The sequence below is a fragment of the Numida meleagris genome, chromosome 4, assembly GCF_002078875.1.
Source record: "Numida meleagris isolate 19003 breed g44 Domestic line chromosome 4, NumMel1.0, whole genome shotgun sequence".
In the NCBI taxonomy this organism is placed as follows: Eukaryota; Metazoa; Chordata; class Aves; order Galliformes; family Numididae; genus Numida; species Numida meleagris.
The window spans coordinates 88,453,032-88,469,494 of NC_034412.1; positions in this window are offsets into that span (position 1 = coordinate 88,453,032).

The following is a 16,463-nucleotide window of genomic DNA, read 5'->3' on the forward strand; positions in this document are numbered from 1 at the left end:
CCAGGTGAGGCCTCATCAGGACAGAGTAGAGGGATAGGATCACCTCCCTTGCCCAGCTGGCCATGCTTCTTTTGATGCAGCCCAGGAAACAGTTGGCTTTCTGGGCTTTGAGGGCACATTGCTGGCTCATGTCCAGCTTGCCATCCACCAGTAACCCCAGGTGTTTTTTGGTGGGGCTGTGCTCAATGCTTTCATCCCCCAGCTTATGTTGGTAGTGAGGGCTGCCTCAACCCAGGTGCAAGATCATGTATTTGGATTTGTTGAACCTCATGAGGTTCACCTGGGCCAACTGCTCAAGCCTGTCTAGGTCCCTATGAATGGCATCCCATTCCTCTGGTGTGTTGACTGCACCCCGCAGCTTGATGCCATCAGCTAACTTGCTGAGGGTGCGGTGCACTCGACCCCACTTTCAATGTCATTGATATAGAAGATATTAAAGAGTACCGATCCCAGCGCTGACCCCTGTGAGGTCAGTTTAAAAGAAGGAATATGTTGTAATTCATTACATAATATTAGAGAAAAAATTCTGACAACTAGCTTTACTAGCCCAAGGGCTTTATGAGGACCATGGGGGTGGAGGAGAGAGAGCTCTGTTTTATAACTGAAACTAGTAGTTTAAATATTCTAGTAAAAAATGTTAACAACCAAAGAGAACGTCTCTAAAGAGAATCTGAAAAAGTAGCTGAATGAAGCAGATACACTGTTTATTGAAACTATATTCAAGGAGAATTGTTGCAAAGAGTGAAACAGTTAAATCATTTAAATACCTGTACCAATTATTCTGCAGCAAATGAAGAACATTCCAGTGTTAGCGTGGTGAACTGATCAAAGAAAAGCTGCTTCTGAGGAGGAAGTCTCCAGTCAGCTATTTTAGTTCACACTATTATGTTTTCTGATACTAACAGAGCTGAGGGTGGAACCAGTATTACCTGTCCATAAACTTCATGCCAACAGTGTTTTTAACATGAATGTATTTTCTAAGTGGTGAAGCAGAAGAAGATGAGCTGTCCTTTCTACTCAAGAGTTTAAGAAGTATCACTGAAGCTTTTGTTGGATGTTCTCCATGTTGAGACTCTACAGACATCTTTAGAAACCACTTTAAATAATCAGCCTCACTCCATAGCAGTCTTCTCTCTGAAGGAAAACCTGTCAATTAATTCATTTTAAATCTAAACATTGTTATGGTAAGTTTTATATTTGAGTTCCCGTGCCAAATTGCAAATGGAGATGTCGTAAAGAATCCATTACGCCTCATTGCAATTATCAGACCGTAGCAGGAACTCTTTCCCAGAGGTCAGTGTTGATTATCACTACTTTATTTCTTAACTTATAGTTCTTTATTAATTAATTCATTAATCAATATTTAACTTACATAGACTGTTAGACTGTTACTTAGACCTAAAATTACCCAAAGCTTCTCTATATCATTTTCCAGTATTGATATAATGTTAGTATTCTGCTTATCTTCTGAAGCTTACTTACAGACCAGAGCTTACTAAACAAAATTTCTTGGCTGCCTGTTTAAAAACTCTTGCATCTGAGTTATTTTAGATTGCTTTTTTAAATAATTGAGTTTAGCAGTAGTAGTTTTCCACTTCAGCAGTAATTGAGAAGAATGTATCATCAAATAAATTCTCAAATACATTGAACACAGATCAGAACTATTTATCAATTACATCTTTATGTCTGTTTTGTTACTAGCCTGTCTATTTTTCCCACTTCTGTCTAACTAATGTTAGTTTGTGTTTCTTAAGATACACATATCTAGCAGTATTTTGGCCCCAAGATTCCCACTTGCTTCCCTAACTAATTTTCTGCGGCCTCCAGTACCTCTTGGATTCCCCAGTTTTGACATCTGAGATCTACTGCATCTTGCACCTACAACTGGAGAAGGATGATAGTACAGGTGATTACCCAGATCTGTTTGGCTTAGCATTACAGAGCGTCTCTGATAAACAGCTTGCAGCTGTACCTTGAGGATCAAAAGTATTTAAGAAGCCTCGGTTCAAGGATGACAAGTAAGTCATTAATATCAGAGCTGGATAATGTCTTGAAGGGAGAACATTCTAGGAATAACCCTTATGCATTTCAACTTACTATGCAGGTGACTGAATGATGGAACAAGCTGCCCAGAGAGGTTGTGAAGTCTCCCTCCTTGGAGGCCTTCAAATGCTTTCTGGGCATGGTCTTCAGCACCCTGCTCTGTGTAGTCCTGCTTAAGCAGCGGTTGAACCAGATGACCAACTGAGGTCCCTGCCAACCTCAAACATTCTGTGCTGCTGTGAACTCAGAATAAGTGGCACCAGAGATTGCGTTCCCAAAGCAGAGATGTACTGACATGCATTATTTTCCTGTCTTAACAGAAGCATAGAAAGAATACTGAACCAATATTAGGATGACGATTCAGCTTGAAGTTAATGGGTGGATCTACTTCATTTACTTCTTTCCACACTCGCAGCCACCTTACATGATTCAGCTGGAAGATACAAACACTTTTAATTAGTTTTTCCGTAAAGGGAGTTGATATCACAAAAATCAGAACAAGCCAGCCATGAAACTGCAGAGAATGAGGTGTCGGGCCGATAGGTCAATAAATTGTCAAGGAAATTCTATTTAAAAAAAAATCTTACTTTACATATTCATCAAATAGTATTGTTACTGCTTGATCCATGGAGACTGTACTCAATTTAACAGTTGCTACTGCTACATAAAAATACTTAATCTTTCTCACTGTGCTGGTAGTGAAATGGTTAGAGATTGAAAACTTTCTGAACACATTCTCTTGGAAACTTGATGTTTTCTTTCTCTGGTTTTTCTTTTCATTTTGAAGTCATATAAAACCAAGAGTAAGGGAGAAGTTCAGATCAGCATCTACAATAATGCCCACATTTGAAACATAAGTTTCAAGCCCTACAGGAGGAAAAAAGTGTCAATAAATGATGGAAAAAATGTACGAAGGAAAAAAGCCAAACAACTAGTGCATATCTTGTATTAACAGATTGCACACCCTAAGGAAGATATGAATGTCCTTTGCCTTTTGTCCAGACATTCTTGTATTCCAAACTCTTTTTAACTGATAGAATGGACTCAATTTTCCTGTTATATAAACAAGCTGCAGAAGCAACAAAGTTTTCAAATTCCTTTACAGTAAAAGCTTGTTTCAGTTACAAAAGAAATATGAACTGTGTAGGAAGGTTATGAGGTACATGTATTCCAGTGATGCTGCCAGAGCTGCTTTCCCAGGAGCTATTTAACTAACAGTGGACAAAGAAAATCAAGGGTGAAGAGAGATGTCTAAAGATAAACATTTCGGACAGGCAAAATTCAGGAATGTGTTAATGGCATCCCAAATAATTCCACTGTTTTGTAGCCTTATAGATATGAAGTGTTTATGTCCATATATTTACATTTTTTTTTAACTTATTGACAATAATTTAATTACTTTTCTGAATATCTTAATGTTTAGTTTTTTTTTTTTTTTGCCAAGAATAGATGAATGGATGTGAGGTGATGAAAATCACAGCAGCAATGCACATACCAAACACCAGAGGTGACCATTTGTAAACAGTCTCTGGTGCATCCTTGGTCTTGTTTTGAGTAAATGTGTTCCATCTACAGGCAAGTGACAATTTTATTGGCCAGCCCTGGCCTGAGGTTTTACAGTCTGAGCAGAGCACAGAAAACTGGCCACCCCAAATGTAAAAAAAAAAAAAAAAAAAAAAAAAAAAAACCAAAAAACAACAAAATGGAGTAAAGGCAGTAATTAACTGTCTCCAGATGCAGTAGCTGAGGTAATGCTGCAAGTTTAAAAAGCATAATATTCTAAAAAAAAAAAAAAAAAAAAAAAAAAGTATTTCTAAAGCTTGATCCATGCAGGGAAAAAAAAAAGTGTTCAAGTAATAAATATATTTATAAAAAATTCCATTCTAAATAAATGCAATAGGAAAAGGGAAATGGTGGCTCTGATTGAATAGTAAATAGATCAGATGTCCTCTGCTGAAGATGTCCATGGCATATCTTAGATACAAATGCTTTTACCAGTTAGAAGGTGTGTAAGAGCCCATAAGAAATAGGCACTGCAGAGAACTGTCTGTGCAGGCTACAGTTTGGATTTCATATGAGAGAGAACCAATATTGAACCAAGAGTGTTAAAGAGGTGCCTTTCTTTCTAGCAACAGTTGGAAAATTAAATTCTTTTAAAAGCCGTTTCTGTTCACTGTAGAACTACAAGCCAAGGCTGGTCCCTGAAGCTATTTGTGCATCACCCCCACTGCAGGAGGATTAAACTATTTCTCAGTGCACTGAGCCGATTCATTTTGTTCAGCCAGTGCAGCTTCTTTCTGGGCAGAGTAGAATTACAGATTTACGGTTTTCATTACCTAAGGCTAAAACTGTTAACGAGGTTTAAGTTGGCTGTGGGGGGTTGAAGGAAAGCACAGCTCTGCTTGCATAGCTAGGCTCAAACAGCCCTTTGGAGAAGGCGCTGGCTATTTCATTTGCTCAGTATCAATACTTCTTTCCCAATTCAAATACTGTGGTGCAAGCATGGGGCTTTTTCTTACAGCTGCATGTCCTTGCCCAGGTTAGATTGGCTGTTTTCCCTAACAGTCAGTTCTAAATCCAGATTTAAAAGGAATAAACACATCTCACCTGAAAGCAGACATCCTGAAAGCCGCTACCTTACCATTGCCATATCCATAGGGCTTTCCAACTTCAAAATTGCTCCAGTATAAAGTTGAGCCTCTGTGCTCAGAATTATCCCAGATTTAATAGCTCTACAGACATGGTTTAGTGGGCATGGTGGTGATGGGTTGATAGTTGGATTAAGATGATCTTAGAGGTCTTTTCCAGCCTTCATGATTCTATGATTCTATGTTCCTGCTCATACCTATCACCTGTAGGAGACAGTCATAAACCCACCATGGACCTCAGTCCAGCAGCCACTCTCACATGCACTACCCACTAATGTCTCTTTCTACTGCTGCGATGAGAGCTCTTTTATTTGAGTTAGCTGAGAAGAAGGTAGGAATCCCTTTCGCATGGCTATTAAACACTCCCCTGAGCAAAGAGACATCCCTCTCTGGGCTCTGAGCTGAGCTCCATGTGTAGCATTCAGCATTTTTCCTGCTGAAGTTGTGCCACCATGGGAAAATAACTCAGAGCTGCAGCAGAAAGTGTTAGAGGAGCTGGCATATGTGCTAAAGCCATCTCTCTGGACCTGCAGGGAGCTTGTCCTTCCAGCTCTGCACATCCCAGCAGCAGCCTCCCGTGGACAAGCTGCTGCAGTGATGGAGCTCCTCTGGGCTTCAGATGCCTCAGGATGGCAGAGAAACTTGAACAGCTTCTTTTGAGCAGAAGATAAATGTGTGCACACAAGGAGAAGGCATTCTTCACAGCTGGAGATGAAAAAGCTCTGAGCCAGCTGCCTGTCCCAATCACACAGCAGTGAGTTAGAGCTGTTCAGTTTTTATGGCAAAAAGGAGTCCAAGAAAAATTACTATTAATGTTTCTTTCTAGGAAGGAAAAAGTTACTTCTTCCATGTAAATGAGCAAAACTGCTCTATTCGGAGGCCAGTTACATAGTGGAACACAAGTGCTGGGTTGTTGATGTAGCTGCTAAGGAAAGATGAACTGCTGTATGAAGTAAGGACATTGGACAGTTATTTGCCAGACCTATTCAACAATGCATAGCATTTAATATATTTAATTAAATCCTAAATGAAAAAAACAGAACTACCCTCATTTCAGCTTTATAGCATGCACCACAGGACTGAATATACAGAAATATTTCAGTGTTAGCTACTGTGCCTGCTCAAATAGAACAAAAATGACAATAATTCTTCATTTTATAACAAAAATGACAAGAATTCTTCATTTTATATACAAGAAAGTCCTGTTTTCACTTTCACAAGACAGATGATAGACCTGAGTGCCAGAGAAGGATCCAGCTTCTGTTGCATAGTGTGACAGACCAACTTTGTATTCTTGGCTCACTCCAGTGAGCTACAAAGCTCTTTGGAAGCCAAAGTTCAGCACATTCAGTGTTTGCACTGGAGGGAAGCTAAAACCATTTAGGAAGTTGATTAAAAGTGCTCAAAGGAATAGTGCACTACAGGCGTGGGGGCAACACTAGAAGTAACAAAGATGACACAGAACATCTGCGAGTCCAGGTTTCCTTTATTTATGGATCTTCACCTTTAAACTCATATAAGACTGAAAAATCTGCATTTTAGACTTCAGACTTCAAGCAAAAGATTTCCGCTCACTGTTATTGTTTTAATCTGACAAGTCACCTACTCCGAGAATTTAGAGCAAAAATAACACAGAAATCTCTGATCTGCTGTTCATTTTTCATACATTACTGAGCCTTAAAAATACTTGTTGTGTAAGTTAGCTGTGCAACAAATGTGTTCCTGTGTAAGACAATGGGCAGAAATGCTGTGAGGTGAGGTGAATTTTGCCTCAAAGGATCCAAAAGCTCAACTGTGATCAATAAAAAATATGGTTAGATTTGAAAGCACAAAAGATAGATTATTGGATTTCCCTGAACTCAGATCCTTAGAAAATACATTTTAATAACACAGAAAAAAAAAGAAGAGGAAAAAAAAAACCCTACTCTGAGACATTTTGCTATAACATAGAAACAGGTGTTTTACAGTGAGTAGAGCATTTAAAAACTCCTTGAATCTAAGTCTTCTACACCCAAAGCATCACACTGTGCCAAGTTCTGCTGAGTTTATCATGGAAAGAAAAATTTTCCAGGTTTATTAAAGTAGGATGTCACCTGAGTTACACAGCATGGGAGAGTGAGACTGACTGAGGCTGCTACTACCAAGGTAAACTACGTCAGAGTGACTAGCACCAAGCACTTCAACTGGCTTTTTAATCATGTGTTTTTCTCACAGACAGAGAAAATAAATTCAGTGAAATGTAATTTTTATTCAAAGAATAGGCTTGTGTTGTTTTATGGAAGCTTATAGCTGGGTTAATTTACAAACTCCTGTTGGGTTACAATTTGAAATGAGCATTTAATGACATATACTCTCTCACTGAGAAAAAAATATATATCAGCTGTATTGTTGATATTTCCATTTTCCAGAAGAGTTCTAAGTATACCAAGAACGCTGTCAAGGTAGCAGACACATGTAATTCATGCAAAAATAGAAGATTAAAAATGGCAAGGGCTGATTGGAAAAAAACTTAAGTGCCTTAAGATTTAACTTAAGTTGAATCAGTTCCATTGAAGTCATAGAATCACAGAACCATAGAATGGTTTGGGTTGGAAGAGACCTAAACCATTCTGTGATTCTATGGAACCTAAGATTCTATAGAATCACTGCAAACGTGCTTCTTGGCTGCAGTAGGTTTTGGCTGAGACCTTAAATGGGAATCTGGTATGAAACGCTTGCTGTCATAACTGTATATATGCAGCTGCCAACAGTTACACACGTGAGCTGTGAAACAAGACATGGAGCTGACATACAGCACAAGCCTCTGTTCCATCTGGAAGAGTTGTGTTATGGAGGTAATTTAGCTACCACAGTGTGTGTCAAAGTGTTAACAAATGTTGTAATTATGAATAGATTCACTTTCTGGTGAAGGACAGAATGACAACAGAGGATGTACGTATTGGAGCAAGAGAGGAAGAATCCCCAATTTGTGATTTGATTTTCAAAGTCTCTGCATTTCCATGATGCACAGATCTTACCAAAATTTAACAAATATAACCCCAAAAGCAAATCATTTATAGTTCATCAGTTTTGCTGAAGAAAAATAAGGAAAGTTGTTTTCCTTAGTATGGATTATAGCTCTGAAGTATAAGATACAGCAGTTCTGAATATTTAATTAAGATTTAGAGGTATGGCATAGATTGAAAATATTTTAAAGGTTCAGATTGAAAATACACAGCTAAAATTGGGCAAGAGAGAACAAAACAGATACTTTACAGCAGAGACAGAATTAAAATGGTAACTCAGAAAGAGACAAACAAGACAGTGGCAGTCATCCCTGAATATTTGGCAACCAGTATCTCTTGGAAATTTACACCCTGGGGATGTTTGGGCAGAAGAGGAGGATAAAGGGTATGGGGTTCTGTAAGACTGCATTGTTTCAGAGGATCATAAAGAGACAAGTGGAAGAAAATGAAGAGTGGGAAGAAAGGACAGGTACTACTGGCAGAGATTGAATAGAGTCAGAGCAAAGGCCAGGAAGGTTAGGAGTAAAGCCTTACTTTGATCTAAAGCAAAGGAATGATTACTAGTGGACTCAGCCAAACGCGTATTTTTTCAACCCTAACTTTGATCCAACTGATGTTAGGCATTGCTTAACATGAAGTTTAAAAATATAGCATTTCTGGTGCCCTCTTGGTCTTTCAAAAATATATTTATGACCGTAATCCAGAGCTCCTTACTCTTTTTTTTTATTTATTTGAATAGGATTTCAAGCCACTGCTAAGGTAGTTTTCAGGAAGGAATCTCTTTTGCTAGTTCAATTCAGACCTTCAGTCAACATTTCATGCAGTCTTGATTTCCATCTTTCATCTTCACATTATTACAAAAATCTTGGAGGAGGGACCTCTTCAACCTGCTGGTGATAAGAGAAAGAGTCTCTACTGAGCAGAGTGTACTACAGTCATACTGGAAAGAGACATCTTCTGACATCCTATGTAAAATGTTTCTGTCACTTAATTCTTGCTGCTTAACTCTTCTGTCAATTCACATCAAAAACATGGGAAGAACACTAACAGAAGTAATAAGCCTTGTGTTAAGACTGATGTCTAACCTCTCTGTAATCTCTAGAGAAACTCCTCTTAAACTACATATAACTGCAAGGAAGTTCAGAGATAACAGTCAAGTAAGTAAAGTCAACAGGCACCATGCTGCACTTTTCACATTCAACACAACTGCTACAGGACGCATTCCCCTAAGTTCGTCACCTTCCAGCTCATGAAGGGAGAATGATGCAATAGCACCTTGGTTAGCTCACTTCGCTGGGGACAGCAGAAGCTCACTAATGACCATTCACATCATTTTCAGCATGACAACTTTTTCAGCCCATCCTGGGAAAGTGCCACCAAAGCACAGCTATGATTTGGTCAGTCTGCAAAGATCCTTATAAATCTCTTCCCAAATCAGTGGCAGGGCTAACCGACAATCATGTCCCTTCTCTCAGGTGGTTGCACTACCTCCTGTTGTTTGTGGTACAAGGGAATCCATGACCCATCTCACTGCACAAGAGCTTGGGAATGATCTGCAGAGAGGGATGCTTTGTCCCATCAGCATTTCATGTCTGAAAAAAAAAAGGAGTCAAGTTGTGAAGAGAAATCTAAAGAGATGTGTTACTTTTTTTCCTAAAATGAAAGTTGATAAGAGAAAGCTGTGAAGATAAAGAAGTACCTGGCACTCATGGAGAAAATTCATCTTATCCTGGCAGAATTTGTTACCCAGAACCTGCAGGTTTACGTGGAAATGTGGCATCAAACCATGATGGCACCAAAATAACAAAACAACACACTCCAAACAGCTCAAATTTTGACCCTGCTCTTGTTCCTGTCTAGGAATGAAATAGGCATGGAAACCAAGGGGCTCACACGCTACCATCATGAAAGAACTCCTTCAGCACAGTAAAACAGAAGGCAAGATCTATCTAAGAAAACTGTACAGTGCTCTCAGCCTATTTCTCTACTGGATATTTTTAATTTCATTTTTACTTCATGTTCCTGACTCCACTGCTCAACTGTAAGCTAGGTCTAAATGACAGAAAATAAGCTTAAAATCCCATATATCTTTTCTAATTTCTCCCACTCACTGTGGAAATCAAGGCTATTTGTTCCAGCACCACTAGGAGAAAGAAACATAGACCTTCTGCACACTAACTGCACCTCTGCCAAAGCCCTTAAATCCAGCTCTCTGATGGAGAGGGTTTTATTAATTACAACACACAGTTTGTAATTTTGACATTGCCACTGGAACAATGCTTCTGGTTTCTGAGCTACCATCAAGTCATCAATTAGCTCATGAACCATTGCCCTGCCTGCATCTGCTCCTTCAATAATCTGTGCCTTTGTGCTCCAACCAAAATCTCCTACTGCTGTACAGGCACTGAGTCATAATGATGATTTCCTCTCTTAACTCATCTCTATCTGCCCCTGCTAAATGAAAGGAATGCAAATGACAAAACATGCTCACTCACTGGAACAGTGGAAAAACAGCACTTCTGCAGCATCTCATCACCTTTTTTCATGCAAGACAGTCATACAGCTCCTAACAACCATAGAGCCATAGTCATAGAATTGTTTGATTTGGAAGCGACTCTTAAAAGGCCATCTAGTCCAACTCCCCTGCAATGAACAGGGACACCTACAGCTCCACCAACTGCTCAGAGCCCTGTACAGCCTGACCTTATGTGTCTCCAAGAATGGGGCATCCACCACCTCTCTGGGTGACCTGTTCTAACCGTGACTTCTGGGCTCTTTTGACTGCAGGAGGACAGAGTTTCATACTGAGCCTTGAACAATAATTTATAATTTAGGACAGAATATCTCTACCTGAAACTCAGACCCTCACAGTTTTTTCTTCTTTCTTTCTCTCTTCACATTAACTCTTTTAATGGAAAGATCACCAAGTCAGTAAGCTATGTAATACAAAAAGCGTGACCAAAGAAATAAGCACCATATAATATACCCTTAGTTCTGGGGAGCAGAGCAGCTGTATCAAATACTATGGATGAATAGTCCCTTGATGCCAATGAAAAAAATGAAATTATCCCACGCTGATGGAAAGTTAAACATTTAAACTGGAATATTTTTGCAAACATCAGAGACAGATTTCCACTGACAAAATGTTAAATTGATACAGTATAATTGCCTTTTAACTTTTCCACGTGCAGTAAAGTCATAACACATTTTCTCTTAGTTGCTGTTTTTTTTTTGTTTTTTTTATTGTTTGCTTTTTTTTTTTTTTTTTTTTTTTTTTGAGGGATTTTAATGCCATTTGCATTACTATGAAAATGCTTAGTGTGGACAATACCAGCATTTCAGGGAGAAACATATCTGGAGACCAATTAATTCCCTTTATATAGAAATAGCTGTATGTCAGAAAAATCAGACTTCTTCACACCTCAAATCCTGCTTTGCCCCTTCAGAACATTTTGTACCCTGTGATATATAATCATATCGGGCTTCACTTTAAAGCTCCACAGCATTTATATGCTTCAATTCCAGAAGTTTCCAAATAAAGATTTAGAGAAGAGAAAAATGCTAGAGAGAGAATTCCCTCCCAGGATTTGGTTTTTGAGCTCTTGTGTCTGTTTTTCCTGCGTGAGATCTCACAGTCTGTATGCTGGCCTGGAGCCAAAAAGTGGTGAACTTGATTCTAAACTCAGCAGCACCTGCTCAACTGCTACTCTTAGTGTGCTGAGAGTAAAATCAAAGTAGCACTCGAACACTCAGTGAGAGAGATTTGGGCACCTCAATTCAAGAGGCTGATGCAAATGTATGCCCTGAGTGTGCTGGTTAATCCACTCTGCTGTCTGAGAACTTTGTCATGTCCTCCAGCTCCTTTCACAAGCTAAGCTGCCCCCTGCGACCCCATACAGTTATAGGCATCCTTTCATTTCAGTGCTATAACATGATAGCCCAGTAATACAACATTTGTATTGCCAGTAATATAACATATGTATTGCTACTGGCCGCAGGGTTTGTACTGATGTCTCCAGACCTCAGTATTGAGGATCGTCACGCTTGCTTTATCTGAATGTTCTGGGATCTGCCAGGAGCATTGCTTTCATTCAGTTCAACAATTTTTCTTCCAGCCAGGTGGCTATATATAATTTGTTTTAGTTCTGTTTATCTTTTAGGACCCTAGCTTTTATAGGGAGAGTAGTAACAAGTAGCTATTCTGTGTAGGCTGGGCTATTTCTGACTGTAATTTAATGTTACAGTAGAGAGAAGTAGAGGTCTGTCTCATCAGCAGAGGCCTGTCACGTGTGTGGGGACTACAGCAGGACCTGCAGAGGAGTGTGGGCATGGGATGACAGAAGATGGCCCAATGCTATAAATGTCTCATCCGTAACAAGTTAAAGAAGTGCAGAACTGGAGCCAGACAAAGCCCATTTTAAGAGTAACAGAGACATCAAAGAAATAGTATCTAGCATACCTAAAAGGCACCGTGTATAGGAAGATCAGATCAAACATGGAGCTGCAGATAAACAAAGGCCAGAGTGTACAAGCACATGAGCAAACATAAAAATCGCCCTAAACAGAACTCAGAACAAGGAAAAGCCATTCACATGACATCCTGGTTCTCTGAGCAAGGGGCTCATGGCACAGATGTCTCATTGCTACCCCAGTAGTGCACCAGGCTGAGGCCATTGGCCTTAGGACCCTGCAGGGCTGTGGGAGGGTGGCCTAACCCCAGGGGAAGGGGAGCTGCTAGAAAGTGTGTGCTTCACCATGCACAAAACAGTGGTTACTGAGACTTTTTCTGTAGGGTTGTATTCATTTTGTTTTCTTTTTTTTCTTTGGGGTGGTAGCTGTTAAACTTGGACCGATACCCATTTCTGGATGAGACTGTTAAGATATTAACTATACTGAACAGAAGAAGCTTGGTGTCTCCTTTCTGCCCACAATATGATTTTACTGTAGCAGCGTTCCCATCCTCTTTCCCTAGATTCACACACTGGCTGATAGAAGTTTCATGTTTGTCTCAAGCATGCCAACAAGTGCTTCCCTTCTCAGTAAGGTTTTAATACTTATATCTACCTTCATCCAATAAAAGCAAACCAAATTTTTAACATGTTAATTACGATTTCTGCAGTGAATTTGTATTTTCCCTTTGCTGTATGATCATTGCAGTGGTGCTGCCTGAAAATAATTACTGCAGCATCTTTCTACCATCTCTTGCGTAGCTTTTTCCCCAGTGCAGAAGAAAAGCAGTCAGGACACAGTACAGTTATTCTGCCTTCTCAAAGGTCTAGATGTATAATAAACTAGAACTCATAAAGCTGAAAAAGGCAAAAGCAAGGCAATTGTTGCTAGTTTGATGTGCCAGTAATCATATTTCAACTAATAACTCAGAAACTAGAACAGCTTACTTGAGAAAGAAAAGAAGCAACTCAGCAAATGGACTTCAGCTAATTTTAAAATTAAATTAACCTCACCATCCAATTTAAATGTTTCCAGTCAGCACTTTAATAGACCTATCCAAGGCACAAGTACCCATAAACATCTCAAAGAGAAAATAAAATTCATTGTCTTTAAAACAACCCCTCTCTGACTGTACACGCACATGTAGACACTGAAGGACCTATTTTTTTTTTTTTATATTTTTTATACTGAATGTAAGAAAAATGTTTTTTACGAGAAGGGTGGTGAGGCACTGGAACAGTTTGGTCAGAGGGGTGGTGGATGCCCTGCCCTTGGAAACATTCAAGGTCAGGCTGGACGGGGCTCTGAGTACCTGATGGGGCTGTAGGTGTCCCTGTTCACTGCAGGAGAGTTGGACTAGATGGCCTTTAAAGGCTCCTTCCACCTCAAATTAGTCTTTGATTGTATTTTATGATTCTGGGAATTTTGTAGATTTAATGCCATTGTGTCAGTCTGGATGCCATCTGCAAGAACTCTTACTTGACAGAAAAATGAACTAAAAAAATGAAGTAACCCTGCCATCCCTGCAAATGGAAGAAAACCTTTCTGCCACTGCAAGCAAAACCAGCAAACAAACCTCCTGCTGAGAACAAACCTGTCTTCTTGCTAATATGCTGCTCCTGCCTAGCTGTACGCAGAGAGGTTCTGTGTCATTAGCTAACACAAGCCCAGGTTCAAAGAGATCTTTGAAATGACAAATCCAAAATGACAGGAGATGGAAAAACAAACTGTACCCAGCAAGGTAGAGCTCTCTTTAGTGACGAGTGTAACTGGAATACACAATAGGGCAGAAATATTACCTTTAAGGTCCATTGTACAAACAACATTTAATGACTAGTTAAAAGTTAATTAATTATATGTGTAGGGATAGCTCAAAAGGTGCTAAATTCTCCTGAAGGGACTCCTCATGCAGAGACAATAAAACCCTCGACTTCTAACATTAAAGCTCTCAGCTTGTATGAACTGTCATACCTATTTTGCTGGAAATGGTGCTGTGAAAATTTACATCAGTATCAGGTTTCCCTCATTGATTTTGTTGGGACAGCTCATATACATATGCAACACCGGGGCCTGAATTAGAAAATGGAGGTCCACAGCAGATAGAGCAGCACAGCCAAAGGGAATGGCAGGAATAAAGGTTAAGAAAGTAGGAGTAAACACTCAGATTAGGCTAGACAAGAACAGGAATAAGGAAAATATATTTATGTAAGGCCAGCAGAGAAGTTGACAAGATATTCAGTGGAGACATTTCTTCCAGTATCTTGTACTCTGAGCTTATGTCCGGATAGATACCTCCCTGATCTCTGCCCCAAAGAGCTCAGCTGCAGCAGCATTCTCACAGAACATTGTATTTGCAAGAAAGGATCTGTTTGGAGCTCTTAGACTGGATCTGATCTTGCATGCAATTTTCCTAAAACTTAAGATGTTCAGCTGGGATGTGAAATGGACAAAACCCAGTGTAGAGCTAAAAAGAATTATCACGGCCTCAAGGAAAGCATCTAAGCCCTGAGGCTGTAGGCACTGGAGTAAGTATGTCCTGTCCTCAGGTATATGTTGTGCGAGCTCCAACACTGGAGAATTTCTGTGGGTCTGCTTTGAAAACCTCTTGTTGCAAATCTGATATTCTGTGGTATCTTAATTAGGGGATTATTTGAGTGCCAGCTGTCAGAAATGACAGCGTCTTGGGCCAGACAGCAAGACCTCAGCAAGTGTTTTGAGGGCTTCAGTGACGTATGAACATGGGCTTCAGTGTCTAACATGGCAAAATGCTACTGTGGTCCCTTTGTGGGTTTAGTTCTACAAGCTTAAATACTGTGAATCTGAGCATTGAGCTTCAGACTGCAACCTCTGTTCCTCCAGTGATGAGTGCTTTCTGATCACTCTTTTGTGTAGACTACAAGGACTAACATCAGTTATTATCTTCTCTGCTTTGGGTACATTAAACCTAGAAATTAAAGAATAAGTAGTTACAGGGCATGTAATGTTAGGGCACGCAGTATACATCTGAGACCTGGGAGCCAACATCAGAATCAAGTGGTTTAGCAGCAAAAGCATTCAATTTCTCCTTGAAATCTCCTAGTAAAACATCTAAAAGAGGCAAATTCTATGCCTACTTTAAAAGAAGTTTCAAGGCAACTGGGATTTAAAGACAAACTAATCTGACTTCAAACAACAGCAATTGAAAGCAGAACAATAAAAGATAGTGATTAACATTACACAAATTTATGAAAACTATTTGTACTTTTTCTCCCTTGTTAGGGAGGATATAAATAACAGCAAACAGTGAATAGTGAGTGTTTCCATTTATGTTTTCTGACAATACAGAAGCTAAAGAACATTCAATTACAATGTGCAGCAATGCATTAACTCCAAAGAACTCTTTGTCACAAGACATCACCAAGATCAAACAGAGCTGGTTTGGTGTTTTCTAGAGGAACCATCAGAGAATTGCTGCTTGTTGAAAACTGAAATAGAACTTTGGAAACCAGTTCTGACAGAATTAGTTTCCCAAGTCCAGGCTGGAAATCATGATGAAGAATAAGGAAGGAAAAAACATTTTTCATCTGCTGTCCTACCAAACAAGCTTGCTGTGCAATGTGCCTTGTTGATGTGCTCAGCATATTCAAAAATTCTGTCACTCAGAAGATGAATATCTTTTCTTCTCCTCTCAAGAGAGTAGCCTAGAAGATGGGCTCTGAACTTTTTTGGTGTGACCAAGCAGGTAATCTCACAGTTATAGAAAATAGCTACTGAAAGAGCAACGAAGGTAAGGAAGAAGAAAGGATTCATACCACAACTTTGCATGCAAGTGCACACTTCAGATACAAAGCACTATGAACTTTCCTCATCAAAAAACGTTTAGAAATTTTTTCAGTATAATTTTTGGGGGATACTGACAGGGTTTTTTTTAGAGGAAAATGCCACTTCTTTCTCAACAATCTACAGCTCAGAAATATTAAGAATGAATAAGCTATCAAAATAGATACTTGGATCATTAACAAATATGTTGCATACATTTATAATCTCCTCTAATATATATTGAATATTCTTCACAGAGTAGACAAATAAAACAGCCTTTGATAACTTTTCATAATACATTTTCCTCCGTATTGATTCCCATTTGCTTGCCACTGCCTCCTGTCAAAAGTACAACCAAACATCATTACAGGTCTAATCCAGCATGAGTATCTATTTACTTACCAAAAAAAAAGATACACAAGGAGTAGTACAAATTATTATCATGCACTCACAGTTGAAGAATGTTTGTGGTAGTAACCAAAAACCAGCGTAATTTCCATTCACATATTTCGTAGTGATA